At 42.7% G+C, this 16,584-nt stretch overlaps 1 protein-coding gene across 3 annotated transcripts in view; it reads left to right on the forward strand.

The window, feature by feature from the left end:
- Window positions 1-16,584, forward strand: part of C8H1orf21 (chromosome 8 C1orf21 homolog) — a 119,385-nt gene that overhangs the window by 14,652 nt on the left and 88,149 nt on the right. Inside the window, exon 2 of one of the 3 annotated variants that reach the window (XM_075760538.1) lies at window positions 8,779-8,867. The exons of the other annotated variants lie outside the window; for them this stretch is intronic. The gene's annotated coding sequence lies outside the window, so the exon portion shown is untranslated. The remainder of the gene's footprint in view (window positions 1-8,778; window positions 8,868-16,584) is intronic. 3 annotated transcript variants of the gene reach the window in all.

Here is a 16,584-nt window from a genome sequence, read left to right on the forward strand (position 1 = left end):
GCTTTCCTTAAATTTCCCCTCGCCACGTTACTAATTGTGTTATGTCAGTTGAAGGAAACTCCCGATGAGATGAGGTGTCGTTCTGGGAAGCACAGTCGTGACCCTGGGCAGGGAGGTTGGCTTCCCAGCGCTCACAAGGTAGAGAGGAGCAACCAGGGGTGGGTGGGGAAGGGGGCAGTGATGCTGCACTGCCAGGAGAGCCTGGTAGGCAATCCTGTGCCATGATGATCGATCCGTGTTGACTTGCTGTGTTGCATTTACTAAAACTTTAATTACACCTTGAATCAAAGAGAAAAAAGTTGTCCCTGTGCTTGGGTTGGGGTAGGAGAGAGCATTACGTGGTGGTTTCACTGTGTACTTGATCTGTGCTCCTCCACCCTTTCCTTTTGGTTTCTGTTGGGTGCAGGATGAAGTGGCCCTTTAGTCCAACCCGATGGAGTCAGTGGGAATAATTCTCTGTTGTCAGCTCGTCTTTAAAGTCTTGTGTGGGCTTGTGGGGTCTGCCTAGAACGGCTTGGGGGACCGGGAGGTTCCACTGCAGGCTTCCTGGAGGAGGAATTGCCTCTTTATTTGTTTCTGTACAGCCCCTGCTGAGCTTATTGGGTAACAACAGTTCTGGAAAGCAGAATGTAACAAAAGTTTGCTGTCAAATTATTTTAAAAAAAAAAAGAGGCCTATTTCTGCCACGCATATAAAAGCAGATGGCTGGAAAGGTGGAGCCTTCTTTTGTCTGTGCTGTGCTACTTGTCCTTTGGTTTGCTGTACGTGAAATGGTATAAAAACGCAAACCACCTCTACGCAGCACGTGGGGATGAACGAGTAAAAGCTCAGTGAAACTGCCAAGTATTGCCCCCGGTCATAAAAAGGAGCAACTGTCCTGTGAGGTTGCAGGGGGGGTTGTCCAGTCATTTCTCTTCCAGTGTTTTCTCATCTTCCCCTCAGATGAGTGCTAAAAGAAGTGCTGGTATGTTTGCAGTCTCCGAGGAATGATGGATTATCATCCGTTAAGGGACTGTCTAATTGAAATAGTGAATTTTGAGCACTATGTGAGTGCACTTGCTCCTTGCATGTTGTTACTCCGTGACTGTGGTGTATGAATGCTTCCTAGTGGGGAAAACTCGTTTTCCTGTTTATACACTTAATGATTTGTCTTGGTAACAAACTTATTCTTAGACTCTTTAAGCCAGCAGAAAAATGAACTTACTTTTGAGAGTTGGTCACTTTTTTTTTTTTTAAGGTTACAATTTTTTCCCCCCAAAGTCTGCAGGTAATGCTTTCACCCATGTTTCCTCACCGTACGCACTGCAAATCAGAATACTGTTTTTATTTTTCCCTCCAAATTTAACTTTTACAGTAAATGAGCAAAGTATTCTGCTCTCCATCAGATTCCTCTCTTAGCTGAGGACAACATATAGTGCCAGAAGTGATTAGCCAGCAGCTCTTTAAGCATAAAGGGTTTATAATGCCCAGCCAGCTGAAATGCCTGTGTTCTTTAAGGTGAGAGCACCGCAGCCTATGGCTGCGTGCCATCCTTCTGTCCCCCCCTCTGTTTTACCACTAGACCTCACTGACATTTGCTCTCAGTTTATGAGACAAAAATATATGTGGGATGTGTGGATTTAGAGTCATGCCTTTGTGCTGGGTATGCAGTTGAACAAGTGTAAGTCTAGCGCGCGGTTAGAGCTCTGCTGTTTCTTTTCTGTGCTTTTGTCTTGCAAGCAAGTTCACATCAGCCTGTTTTTGTACGTGAATGCTTTATAAGCTAAGTAGAATGCATTTTTATTAATTGCATGTGAATACAAGCAAAAATACAGAACAAAAGGCAAACGCAAATATATAAGAAAATACCTGTAAGAAAGGTTCTCCTTCCGTGAATTCGGTTTGAAGTGAGTTGAACGCATTAGTTATTTTTGTGTGTGTGTGTGTGTGTATACGTATATATTTTTTCATCACAGAAACTGCCAGATATCACTTGGTAGCGATAGAAAATGGTATTTGACTGGATATCAGAGTCAGCGGTGGATGGCCGTCTGCTGTGCACCACTTGGGTGCAGGTTTGTGGCCGCAGACGCCCATCTGCAGCTCCCACCCGTTTCTGCTGCTCACCCGTTACCACGGGACTGTGCAAAATCCTGTGGGGAAGATGACTTGCACGAAACATTGATTGCTGCGATACCCGTTTCACTCTTAACGCTACTTAGTCACGGTATGTGCTGACGCAAAAGAAATGATAAACTCTGTGCAGATGCAAGAGCAGTAATAATATGAACGCGCGCTTCTGAAAAGTAACTCGACTCAACGACTTCTGAAACGTAACTCGAATCAAAGGCGTGAGGTATATGTGATAACTGAAGGTGGTTTTGCAACATTAATAATTGTATTTATTGTAGCTTTTAAATAAGGAGCAGTAGGTGTGAAGTTATGCTACGGGGGGTTGCAGTGCAGGCCAGCTGCCCAAATAAATACCGAGTGTCCCCTGATGTCCCTCAGGTTAGTGTTGGTGACGGACACGGCCACTACCTGCGATTCCAGGCTTGGCACCTTCCGCATGTTCTGAGTTAATTAGCGATTTATGTGCAAATTGCGTCGGATCGCAGTGATTCTTGCAGTGTCTGCGCTTACGGAAGCGTGTACAGGTAAGTAAAGTAAAGTTTTTTGGAGCAGCAGGTGGGTATAGCGCAGGTGGACCACGGCAGCACGAAGCGCCGGGCATAGGTTTGGTTTCTGCTGTCTCCTTTTGCTTTGCCGAGCACACCAAAGACTTGCTCACCCTTAACTTTCACTTCCCCCCCCCCCCCAATTTTAAACACGTTAATTGGCCTTTAGCCAAAAGATGTTGCTGCCAAACCCTTTGGAAGTGAAAGCCTATCTAAACGTTCAAGCCTTGTATGTATTCAAGCCCTTTGTCTGGGGTGATCTTCAGAAGCGTGAAGCAGCTACAGCAGCAAAATCTGCTTGAGCATCTCCTGTGGTCTGGGGCTTTGGAAACCCGTCTTGGCTGTGTTTTCGGCGTCAGCAGTTGCCCCACTCGCAGTAGCTTTCCTTTCTCCTTTGTCAGCTTTGGGAGGGAGCAAACTTGAAGCAGAAGGAGAAGATAAGTGGAGGCTGAAATGAATATTTAAGCGCTTATAGTTTTACTTCACTGACAAAATCGCCACTTGATTTCTGTGGGAGGAGCGTTTGCCAGAGCCTTGCCAAATACTCCAAAAAAGGAGCTGGAGAATGTTAAACACAAACCCCACAGGATTTGATGGGAGTTTATTCTCTTGTTTCAGTAGTGACTCATCTCCAGAATGATCCATCCCCTTCACTATGTATATGTGGGGGGAAAAAAAGCCCTGGCAAAGGTCTCGGAGCCACCTACAAAGTGCAATGTCCTGTTCAATTATTACTTAAAGCAACTGAGTATCCTAAGCCCTTAAGTAATTTTGAGAGTTGTGCTGGCAGGAGATGTTTGCAGTCAAATCTTGTTCACTGTTAAACATCCTATATTTTTAAAAGAGTGTGGGACAAGAAAGAAATGGTAGATATGGACAGAGGAAGCAGTGGTAGGTATGATTTTCTTTTTCTGACTGGACAGGATTGTTGTTTTTGAAACTTCAGTGGTTGTTAGGACGTCACTTCTTCCTTTCTGTACATCACATTTTTGGCTAACTGACCTGGAAATTAAAGATCAGCATTTCAGCACGTTTGTTAAGTGCTCTGCTTCCTGCGGCGACAGTTCAGAAAGCCAAGGGCTCCTGTCTCGATTTTCCTCCTGCCCATACTCATCGTCCTCTGAAAGCAGCAAGGAGTACAAAAACAGGAAAGGGGAATGATAAAGTGTGGGAATAAAGCGAGGGCTGAGTTAGCAATGCCAGAAGGAAATGGCTTTCTGACGGCAGCCTTGCTGCTGGTGAAAAATAAACAGGAGGTGAACCGACTTAAAATACTTCTGAAAATGGAGTTCTCCCTCTTGTCAGATTTTTCTGTGACCTCTTTCTACGCTTTTTTAATGCCATAAAGTAGAAAGAATGCCCATTGTATTGACTGGATACTGGCACTAGTGTTATAGCAAACACCTACACAGTACATATGGACTAAATTATCTAAAGGGCTTGTTAGCATATCGTTTGCATGCAAAAGAAAGTGATGATGGTGATGGAGGCTTCTTAGAAATCCTGAGTGTTGTGCTTCTGCATGTGAAAGCTGCTGCTTTGTCCTTCAACCCTAATTTTTTTTTTTCCTGGTAGCATTCCACAGATATTGTGCAAATTGACGGAGTGATACGTATATATTTTTTCGTAAATATTCCCCCATGGAATTGCTAGAAAAATAGAACTGTATTATTTGGAAAAACATAACGCAGGATGTGAAAGCCTGTTACCGCTTTACTGCCTTTCCAGAGCCGCAGAGCCTGTCCCAAGGGTTTGGGGGGACTCTCTGCATTCATCAGATGTTGAACGTGCGCCCTTTGTGTAGGTACGGGGTGGACAACGCAGATGCACTTTTGACTCTTCCACGTGACGCTAACGTCTCCCTCTTCAACAGCAGCGTAATGCCGACACTGAGCGGTGTTTGGCTCTCCGTGTTCAAATGAGTCAACCCATAAATCAAGAGCAGCACGGTTAATGAGCCCTCCGTGAAGGTTTAGGGGGGAGGAGGGTGTCTTGCACATGCTGAGAACAGTGTCAGCCTTGCTCAGGGATCTGAGGAAACCGAGACGGGGATACTGCTTAATTTTTTTGCTGTTTTCTCTTTTCACATTTCAACTGGGAAATGACCCCTAAGCACAGAACTCCAAAGCTTTTGGAAAAGGTTGTCTGGGTGAGAAGAGGCGGTACTACGGCAGTTCCTTCCTAAAGGGAAATGCCATGCAGGGGTCCTGCTCCAGGCCGGTTCGCCATGAGTGTGGTAGTTTTACGTGCTCATCTCCAAGCAAGGAAGAGCCGAGTTATGGGAAATGGCCACCTGCGTCTCTATGAGCCTTCAGAGCTCATGATGGAGTAACGAGCATGAGATCCCAAGGGTAGTACGTGAGAAAGGAGGGTATTTAACAAAAGACTTGGAAATAAAACCACTCAACGTACGTCTCTTCTGTCTTTTGATTTTGGTCTGGTCCTGTGCAGATGATTTCCTAAAGATCTGCACAGTGATACAGGCAGGGCTTATTTTAGGAGCAGCATGGTAGAAATTAGGGTGAAGTGTTGCATTCAATTGCAGTTTGACATGTATCAAAACAATATAATATGTCCTAAATAAGAACCATTTTCTAGCAAAAAGAAATGAACCATTGGGAATTGTGGTAAATGTATGGGAAGCTATGAAATTATTTATTAGGAACAGTGTATCCGCTGGGTTTGCAAAAAGAAGTTCTGTTTTTAGCAAGCGAAAGCTATGTTTACATGAAGATCAACATGATTTAATGGTTACCAACCGATTACAAGGGAGCTTTATTAATAAAATAGCTGCCAGTAAAAATGGAGATGATGATCTGTGTTGCCTCACTGAGAATTTACATTACTTGGATTTAAATAAGCATATCCTACTTTGTGCAGAAACCATAACGATTTGTGCTGTGTCCTTATCAGCTGTAGAGAAAGTTGAGGAGATTGAAGGTAAATTCAGTATTTTCCTGTCCAGCCCCAGGCGTCCGTCTCTTGGTCAGGAGACTGAGACAGGGTCCTTTTCTTCTCAAACTGTGGTATGAAGAAGGCCTCCAAAGCCTGTCCTCTTCCCACAGCGGCCAGTGGAACATGAGCTTTGGAAAAGGATTAGGTGGTTGTTGCTTTTTGCTTTCCTTTCTATTGTCATTGTTTTCTCCACAAAAAAAGTCCATTGTTTTTGAGCAAGTCTGTCTTTTCTCTGTCGTCATTTTTTTGTTGCTGTTTTGAAGGACTTAAGATACTTTTTTCCCCTATTTTAGCTTAGGAACATTTAGTAAGCTGTTCAGCCAATGATTTTGTGAAGGTCATAGAGCATCCACCAGTGAAAATACTTGACCTACAGAACAAGTTGTTTCTGAGAAAAGTTGAGTAATGCTTGATTTGATTCTGTTTTGTTTTGCTCTGGTTTCTTGGCTTCCAAATCAGTGTTGAAAAATACCTGCCAACTGTAATTATTTTACTGGAAGCTTAATTCAAGGCCTAATTTTACTGGAAGCCCAAAGGAGGGGAGGAGACCAGAGCTGGAGAGTGGCATCTGCTGCTGAATGATGGCGATGTCAGACGTACTTAAGATAAACGAACTTGCTGTTAATAAAATAAACACATGATGCTGCTTTTGGCCCAACACGGTGAACGGACTCCACAGGAGACTCGTAGCATGTTGGCCGTTTCGCTGCTGGTCCTCAAGCCTTGGCTGGTGGTTTTGGTCATCTTTCACCAGAAGCTCTTGGCTCATTTGTAACTTTGAGCCCTCGAGCTGGTTGTGGTTGAAACGTGTGTGGTTTAAGTGCTTTCGCTGAAAAGAAAATCAGTATTATGCTGATAAGGAGTTTGAAAGTATTAAGTTGCTTTAAATACTAACTTTCCTTAGTGGGATTCAGGTTTGCTGTTTCCCATTGGTAAAAACTCACTGTTGTCCCAGTGTTTCTCCATCAGGGAACCTCCTGAAGCAATTCCAGCGTTTCTAGATGGGTCTGCTGACACCTTCGTTGTCCAAATTTTCTCTTAAGAAGGAGAGAAAGGAAAGAGAAGGGGGGGGGGGGGGAAATAGCAAAATTTTTGGAGTGGATCAACCCAAAGAGCAGGCTGTGCAGGGAAGTATTTACTTTCTTCCACGTTCTTGACTTCCTTTCCGCGGCTGGAGCATCACAGATGTGCACGCACAAAGAAGTATTTTGTTGTGAGATGGGTGAGTTACACCCGATGGCTTTGTGTCAAGGAAAAAACCCCAGTGATTTATCTTCACGCTCAAGAGGAGGGATTTGAGAGGAAGCATCTCTCCTTCTTACAATTGGAGCTGTTGCGATAGGATTCTAGTCGTCCCCTGCAGTTCTCCTCCCTGCGTTCAGGGTGAGCTGCGTTCATGTTGTGGGTCGCTTCATCGAAAGATCAAACCCACGTTGCAGACCCCCAAGTCATTTGGATAATTTCGTGACGAGTTTTTGTGGCATCTATGCCTTCTGGTTTTGTTATCCATCACAAAAACACGTGAGGAGTTTTAACTGCAGTACTGATGCTTGCAAAATGTTCCTGAAATTAGACGATAAAGGATTGATGCTTTGGATGTGCTTTGTGTGAAGCCTTTACAGAGCAGAAGGGTTGCGGCAGGAGCAGTTAACTGTCTTTTAATAGTTTAGACAAAAAATGTTTGGAAACAATGCAGTGGGAAACTTATTTTCATGTTGTTCTCAGGGGAAAAAACCAACCATGCAGCGTGCGCTGGGCAGGACAGTGACGGTGCTGAGCACAACTCGGTTTTGTAGCTCCCCGTGAGTGTGAAGAAGGATGAATAGGTTATATGGGGAAAGGGACTCTCTCCTTCTCACCTGCTTTTTCTTCAGAGGAAAAAAAAAAACCCCAAATCCATCATTTTTCTCAATTTACCTATTGAGAATAAACTTGAAAAGTATTTATAAACCACAGGGTTTATCTGATTTGTCTGGTTAGGCAAATCAGCAGAATCTGTTTGGGGAAGGAGCCAGAGAGGGTATTGTTGCCTTTCTTTTAAGCTTCAGGTAGAATCTTAAAATCAGAGGTTGCTTCGAGTCCCCTCCAGCGGGTTTCGTATAATTTGATATTTACGCACTGAAAGCCTGTCTAGACTCTTACCAGTTGTGTTTATTACATACAGCGTCAATCACTGCGTGTCTCTCCTTGTCAGTTTGTATATAGAAGATTCATCCTGATCTGTCTGCATCTCCCTTTTCCCCGTAAAACTCCCCCCAAAAGGCATACCTCCTTTTCCACGTAAAACTGCTTGTGCCGGGAGCCCCGCAGTGTCTGAGGACCCCTCGTCGTCTGCGAGCACGGTACGTTTTGCCGATGCTACAGACTTGCTGCGTAGATCTCAACCGACCGAATCTGCTTTTATAAAACCATCTTTCAAGCCGAGGGTGATTCATAGCGTCGAGGGGCTGAAGGCTGATCTATTTTAATCTGGAACCTGCTGCAATTATGTTTAGTTGTCTGTTTGCCCGTATGTAAGATGGGAATTGTGGTACCCTCCATCTTCTGAGTGGTACCCTCCATCTTCTGAAAACCAGTCCTGATGCTTGCAGCGAGCAGCATTTTGTAAGGACTGGATGCTAGTAGTTGTAGTGTTTATCATTAAACCTTTTTTGAGTTTTCTGGTGGGTTCGACAAAAGTAAAATTAGGTTTAATAGGAATTGCAAATTGTCTGCTCTTTGACCTTGTGCTAGTTTTATCTCCTAATTTATACTTTAATGATAGGCTTTTTGGAGGACGCTGCTCCTGCTCCATGTTTACAGTGTCCAGCACAGTGGGATTCTTTCCCATGCTACTCCTACGTACTACAGATATTTAAGTAACAATGAAATTGCATGCATCTCTCCTCTCCTACACAAATGGCTTGAAACCGTTCAACTCCTCCTTTCACCTGTCTTATCTGAAACCCTGTGAATTGTGCCTGGAATTGTTTTGAGCTCGTTGGAGCTCTCTGCTGCCTGTTTGGTAACAAGAAGCACTGTTTACTTACATACTGGTAAATCCTCTGTATTAAACAGGAGCAGAAGCTGTCTTCTGTGCTCTGAGGACTTCAAGAAAACTTGAACAACAAACAATTTTCCCCTTTTCTAAACACTGAAATATTTACTTCTTGTCTTAATCTTGCAGAGACATCCTTCACAGAACATGCGTTTAAGAAAGAGGCGAATTCAAAATCTGTAGACAAGGGATTAGAAAGTCAAATCCCAGTTTGGAAGGTAGATATATTTATTCTCTGCGTTCACACTTGTTTACAGTAAATGCAGCATTTGGGGTTTGTCTATCGGTTGCTGCTTCTGGAAGTACTTTGCATATTTAATTAATGGTTTCACATTTGAATTATTCCCCAACAAATTCTTGCTTCCCATTACTGGTTTCTTTTCTTCTGCTGTCATCTGAAACTCTTCCTTTCAAGTACAAGAATTAAGCAAACACTGGCGATCTTGTTTCTGCAGGCGTTTGTGAATGCGGCCTTCACAGCGTTGAAAGGCTGAACGACCGCACACAGTTCTCAATCGCTTTCTTAATAATTGTATGGATGTCGGTCCTTCTGGGACTGAGGACTGCGAAACGCAGCCTGTCGTCCTGCACATCTGCATAGAGGCTCGTAAAGGAGCGTGTTTAATTTCAGATACCGTTGACCTGTCTGGCAGTGCTTTTCAGATTGCCGGCTGCAGTATTGAAAGGAAATCTCGTACTGCCAGTGCATCTGAATTATATGAGATGCTGGTTTTCATGAGTGACTGAAAGTAAAGGATGATAGTGAGAACTATAGAGATTTTTAATTTTTTTTTTCTTTAAATGAAATGTCTTCCTTCCTTTACTTATAAACAAAACACATGCACATGAAAGGGGAAGATTTTATTTCCTTTTTGGGACTGGAAGCCTACCAAAGCAGTGATAATTGGCTTTATTGACTTTTTTTCCCCTCTGACTGGAAACAGCACAATTTTTTTTTTTTTTTCCTCTGATTGTATTTGGATTGTGCTATGTGAGAATTAGACTGCCTTTCTCTTCCTGACCCATGGAAGAGCAAATTTCTATGTTGCTGGGTGTGTTTTCTGTGTCCTTTGCTGCCTTGCTCTCACAGCCTCAGGTGCAGTTTTGCTGCTCCATTGCTCCTCAGCGTTGCTGCGCTGTGTGTTTGATGGTCCCGGTTCCAGCTGTGCGGTACAGGTAGCTCATGGTAACCATTGTTTATACGAGGGACAGGATGCTTGGAGCATAAATCCAGGAGCCCAACCAGCCTGGTATTAGGGTTTCCCAGTGCAGGCTGATAAACGTGTCGCCGTGACCTGGACGTGCATCTCTGCATCTTCATCTGGAGCCGCTTACAGCTCGTGGGACAGAACTCATTGGTTTTAAAAAAATGTCAGTAAGGGGATGAGGAAGTGGTAAGGGATCTAACGAGAGGTCTCCCCACCTCTCTCCAGGGAAGGCATCCTCATGGTCTTGATAAAGGTCTTGGCCAAAACCACCTTGTGTTTCTAGAGTAAAAGGGAGAAGAGCCAGGATGCCCTTGCGAGTCCTGCGAAGGATGCCCAAACTTTCCTCTATTCCAGACCATCCTTTTTGACAGGGGTACCCTGCAATAAAATGCTCGTGTAGTTTTTAAGTTAGGAAGAGGCAGACCGTAGAGCGAAGATTGGTGGGGTTTTCTCCTCACTTGTGTTTTAATGCTGCTGAATTATAATAGCATCCTTTTTTAAACACGCTTTTGCAGCCTGCAGTCATTTTTCTTCACTGAATTCCATGCTTGTAGAGTATGTATAAATGCAGCATTGTCATTAATGATATGAGTGGTGTCCTAAATATCTTCGTACGCTGGTTTTGTACGTCAAAATGGTTAACCTTCATTTCAGAGGTCTGATATTTCTTTAGCGAGAAAATAATTGAACAGCATGGGAACATGCTCCCTCTCAATACTGAAGGATGCCCTGTTGTTAAAGAAACTCAAGCGCGTGTTAAACAACTGGAGGCAAATATATTTTATAATTTAATAGGAGAGCTCATTTGAATGTTTTCCCGAGGGAGCACCGCTTCAGTGAGCGTGTTGGTTGACTCGTAAGAATTAAAACACTTCTCTCGGAAAAGAAGCCCTATGGGATGTCAGGTTGAGCGGGGATGTTCAAAAGGGTGTGTGAGTGTTCAAATATTTTGGATATGGATTCGCTGTCATAGTAAGGTTTTAGGTGAGGCAGAAAACGAAGGTAATCCTTAGTCAGGTGAATAGAAGTACAGTAATGGGTGTTTATGTAGTCTAGGCCATACTTTTTTTTTTTTTTTAGAAGTTTGAGAAAATTGAAGGTGATTCTGTGGGTTGCTTGCTATTTCCTTTGCCGAATCAACATTTAAGAAGCTATTAAATAGATTAATATGCTGTACTACTATCCTGTTCTCTGAATTTTATAGCCTCTGGGACTTCAAGACATACATTTTCAAGTGAGTCTGAGGCTTGTGCTTCTGTGAGCATTTGGGATACAGGAAATATTGAACCCCAAAATGTTGGGATTTTTTGTTGTTGTTGTTTTAGGGGTTTTTTTTAAAGTTAGAAAGTTAGTAATATTTTCCTTACTCTCCTTTTGTTCCCCATACCCTGTTACTGCTGGCAGTGAACACTTCTTGCCTGTGCCTAGAATCCAAACGTTGCCATGGCGGTTCCGGAGTGGGCTGGTACCCCAGCTTTTGAGGTTGCTTTGGGAATTTGAGAAGACTTTTTAATTTGCAATTTCAATTTATCATTGTCTATGGAGAGCTTTTATTCTCTGGTCTGCCTTCCTGTTACATGTTTACTTTTCACAACTCAAGCGCCTCTGGCTCTGCAGTTGAAGTTACGGCTGGTTTGTAAGGGGAGGAGATTGGTCTTGTTGTTTTTCTTTTGGGTTTTTTTTTCTGAAATACAAATTATTTTAAGAAGTGGATGATGTGCTGAAAAATTCTTGTATGCCTCATATGCAATTGCATGTATAGGGCAGACTAGTAATCTTTGCAGAATCACAGCTTACTGTATCAGCTCTGAAATCATTATTATTTCCAGTGAAAGTGCTTTCTTATTGCGTTAAAAGGTTGTGCCCCATACATGTCAGCAGTGGTAACCGATTTGGTCATTATATTCATGGTAATTGTTGACTGTATAATCTCATACTTTTTGGCTCATGAGAGATTATTTATAAAGCATAATGAATGAACTGTGCTATCATGATGCCTGGTAGGTATCATTTTTTAAGATGCTATGTTAAAATGTGTTTTACTTTACTAAAACTGACTTTTATTACGGTTTACTGTTTCCACTGCCATAGCATTGACACCTTTAACTGCTCCCCAGCTCTTTGCTCATCTTCAAGAATAACTGGTATTTTACAATCTGAACAGGACGTGATACTTTTCCCCTGACGAATTTCTACTGCAAGCTTTTTTCTTGGCAGAAACCCAGCTTTTTCTTAAAAATTATATCTGCACTTACACAATGAAAAAAGCTACAAATTTTTCTTGATCTTTTTGTCCAAGTACTAATTATATAACTTGTATAAAACCAGCAGACTTCAAATGCAGCATGTTGCCATTTTAAAGGATAAACCTAGCGTACTATTTATTTTTTTTTTAAATGCTATTTAAAAAAAGTCATAAGCGAAGGGGTCTAGCATGTATACAATCCTGTAAGAACATCATTCCTAGGATAGCCAAATCCCTAAAGCTTTAAGCCTCTCTTTGATCCAGGGGATTAGTGGAGATTTCCATTTTTGCATGACAAATTTTTAGGCTGTTAAGGATGCACGGAGGAACCATGTTTTCACGGGAGAAGTGTCACGTAGGGGTAATACTGCTCCCAATCCTGCTCCCCGTGCGCGGTCCTCTGCGCTGGTTTGCACAAGCCATTTCAAACGGGTTTGAATATCGCTCTTGAACTTGGAGGAGAGCCCTTTCGCTGTTTAGTTGCTCAAGAAGATAAAAGCCCATTTATTTGATGACCCAGGCCATCACCTACAAACTGAGCTAAGCGTTGAAGCAACTTTATTAACGCCGAGGATTTACGGTGCAGCCGTTTGTAGGGGTCAGCGCTAGTCAAACACCTGGGGGTGGCATCGCAAGGAAATGCATCTCATGTCACAAGGTTGGATCAGAGGCTCTCTGGTGAAGGCAAGGTTTTTCTTCACCTTCAGGAAACATTTAAAATATTTTTGGGTAATATAATATAATTAGCTGCAAGGGGAATCCTTAAGTCCTAGTGGAGTTACTCTCTTGCCCGTGTTGTGTTAGAAGAAGGTGATTTTTACAGTGTCCAGACTTTTGCAGAAAGTCTATCGTGTTATAACCCATGCTATGATAAGCGTGGTTGGTCTCTCGTCACGTACCTCTGAAGATGCTTCTAGGAGAGTGGTTGGATCGTGATGAAAGTTCCGGTGAGAAGGGCTGCAGAGACACCAGGAAGGGGATTTTGGGGTGCAGGGAGAAAAAGCAAATGTGACATAAGAAGAGATAGGACACTAGTGGTATTTAGAAGAATAGAAGACAGATGTTTTCTAAGCCAACAACATCTGTATCTAAGAGGAGGACTGATTTACATCAGCTGTTCACACCACTCAAGTTGGTATTTACAGTCTAAATACCGTAAGTGCTTGTAGCATCTCTTCTGGTGACGATCGTGAGTAATGCACGAATCACGTTGAACAGAGTCAGGGTTCGGCTGTCCAGTGAGCTGTGGCATTTGGGGCAGCTTTCTCTCAGGCCAGAGCTATTTTAAATGGAAACCCAAATGATAAAACAGCACCAGGAAAAAGAAATGCTCAAATAAAGAATAGGAACTGTCTCAAAGGATTATCAAAACCATCAATCTGCTGTTTTCTTGTATCCTTCAAGAGCTTCAGAAGCAGTGTGGACGTGGTCGGCTGGCGCAGAGCTGTGATCCCGGTCTGACCTCTGTTCTCCTCGGGCGACGGCGTGGGAGATAAGCCGGGGCAGGTTCTGTTAGCGCGGGAGATCAGTGCTTTAACTTGATCTCATTCAGCAGTACGGTTACTCTTCATCTTTATTGTAAGTCCCCAAACCAGCATCCTTTGTTAGAAATTCGTTGGTACTGTACCCAATGAAATGAGATGAGCTACTTGGACATTTGTGGTTGTTAAAAGCCGATTTTGTGAATAATGTACTTCCAAGAGGCCATTACGGTCGGAGCAGCTGCAGCTCTCGTCTGCTGGTGGGAATCAAGGAGGTCCTCGGTGACTATTTCTTCATCTTTCAGAAGGGCTGTTGTTGGTAGGGACTAAAGCAACAAAATTCCAGATTGTAAAATATGTGCACTCAGAGACAAATATTTTAAGGTGCAGAGAGAAGTTGTGCCAGCATTTCCATCAAACTCCACGTGTTCTTTTGTTACCTAAAGCGAGAAAACAAGATTCCGCTCAGCAGATGAGAGCAAACTTTAAAGTGGGGGATAAAAAATGCAAACAAAACAAGCAAAAATCTGCAGTGCCTTTTTTATGATTTAAAGTTGAACACCTGTTTGCTAGAGGTAGTTGTTTGGTTGTTTATTTTCTGCAAGAAATAGGCTAGATGATATTTATGAATAGCATAAGCAAATATTTTCCTTATTTTATTATTTCATTTATGTTTTTTCCATCCACTGTAATGTGAAGGTCTAACAGTGGAAGCCAACTGTTAGGTAAGGATATTAGCAGTATCTGAAACTTTCTGTAAAACAGTTCTTTAGGTTTCTCAGCACATGTACTTTGTCTCCTGCTTTAGGGTCTTTGGTAGCGTGCAGTGGGAAAAGTTTTGCTTTGCATAATAAGGATGTTGGCGTGTAACAACTGCTTAGTTGTTAAATATATTAACAATATTTTATGATTTTTAATGTTTGAAAACAGCATGGCAAGCGTAACCCTAAAAGGGTGCCGCTCTTTCTTTGTTTGGCATAGCGTCTCTGGAATTTTGCTGTGATTTCATGGCTTTTTCGTGACCCAAACCATCAGAACAAAACTCCACAGAGGCTGCTGGCTGTTGCTTGGCATCGAGAAGAAATTGCATCAGTCTGAAGGCTTGGGTTGTTTCTGTCAAAAATGAAATTTCCCAGGTTTACTGAAAATTCATCTCGAGTCGTTGCGAGTCCCCTGGCTTAGGGAGTTTGATGTGCATGTGTTGCAGGGGTTATGGGCTCTTCCCCTCCCGCCCCAACTTTCCTATCCTGGAAGCATTGCTTCACATCTCCTTGGAAGAAGGCTGCAGAATAATAATAGAATATCCTACTCTAAATTAGAAGTGCCATACAATCTTATTATTTAGGGGTGGAGGTCTCATTTGGGTTAATACTAATCAAGATCACTTGAGGTTTAAGTTAAAGGCAATAAGTAAAGGGAGCTTTTATAATCGTAGGAAGTATTTACAACAATCTTGAAAATTATTTTAAAAAATAGTGTTAGGATAATTAACAGAAAAATGGTTTCAAAGCTTGCCTTAAACCAGCTCTGGATAGCAGTTTGGATGTTTAAGAGGATGAGAGATGTTTCCTGCCCTTGTAACCAGCCGGCAGAAGCTCTAGCACAGAGTGCTGTTAAATCTGTTTGAGCTGGGAGAGCCTGGCACCACGGGAGGAGGAGGAGGTAAGGTCAGGTGTTTTTAGGAATCTTGGTTTTGAGTACAAAGACGTGTGTATTTGTGCTTTCCAGATATTTTACTTGGCTTTATAGTGTGTGTATGTATAAGTGTGTGTATATACACGCATATTTTTTATATATATACACACACACACAGAGGCACATACAGCTTTGCAACATTTTCATGTCAAAGGGAAGGGTGCGGAGGAAAACACGAACACAGAGATGCCTGAAAACCCATCGCACGAGCCGCGGTGTTGCAGCCTGCGTTGCAGAGCGTGGTCGTCTCTAGCGCAGCTTCTGCTCGGTCGCTCATTCACAGCTTGTACTACATCTGCCTAGTTTACCTCGGGGAGTTGGAAGATAGAAGTTTTTCTCTCTGAACCAAGGGTAGAGGTGTCTAGGGAAGCTGAAAGTCGTCAGGCTTTTACTTCTGGCAGGCAGTACTTCTTACGAAACATCTAATGAACTTTCGTAACATGCTTAAGGAAGGAAAAAAAACTGGTCTAGAGTTCAGCTCTAGAGTTTTTCTAGGCTAAAAAGCCAGTCCAAAATACTCCTTGAAAGTAGGAAATTCAATTAACTCTTACTGTGAGATATGTGAAAATGTATGGGCTTGGTGCGTGGGACCATCAGAAGGTGATCCAAGGGGTGGAATATATTGCCTTGAGTCTAGGGAAATGGGAGTAACCGCGTGGGAGTCAGGGTTGTTTTTCAGTTTGTCTTGCTCCGTTATTTTGATTGAGCCTCCTCATAGAAAATACGATGCCTATTTACAGCGAAAACATCTATTGACAGGGCAACTCGTGGAATGGGTTGAGTTGAAGACTTAATGAAGGGATGTTAGCAAGGAGCTGTCTGGTAGCATAAGCTGACTGCGTTATTGTTGAAGAATACAAATTCTTCCCTCTTACGGAATGCATCTGAATGTGCATATGGAGTCTCTCTTGCTAAGCATGAAAAATTAATTTTGGTAAGCGGGATACCCTGGTCTGTAAAAATTGGGGAAGAGGAGTTGCAGCTCATGGGTCCGCTAATAGTGCGCAGCAACAAGGTGCTTGTGCGTTTTTCATCAGAGATTTATATAAGAGACGGGCATAATATGCAAGAGCTGTCTTGCATATTTTTATGCCACATCATGACAGTTCTTCCAAGTGTTTTCCACTGAGACTTGCTACGAAATGGTGCTATGCCTTCAAGAGGGTTTTTCAGAAATTGTGAGAGATCTACTGAATTGCAGTGTATCAGGGTGAAGCCTTCTGGTAGTAAGACCAGTTGATTGTTCATGTGTATAAACAAAGTGTGTGTTGGGGTGATTGCGAGAAATTTAAAAAAAAAAAAAAAA

Source organism: Balearica regulorum, chromosome 8 (genome assembly GCF_011004875.1).
Source record: "Balearica regulorum gibbericeps isolate bBalReg1 chromosome 8, bBalReg1.pri, whole genome shotgun sequence".
NCBI classification, from domain to species: Eukaryota; Metazoa; Chordata; class Aves; order Gruiformes; family Gruidae; genus Balearica; species Balearica regulorum.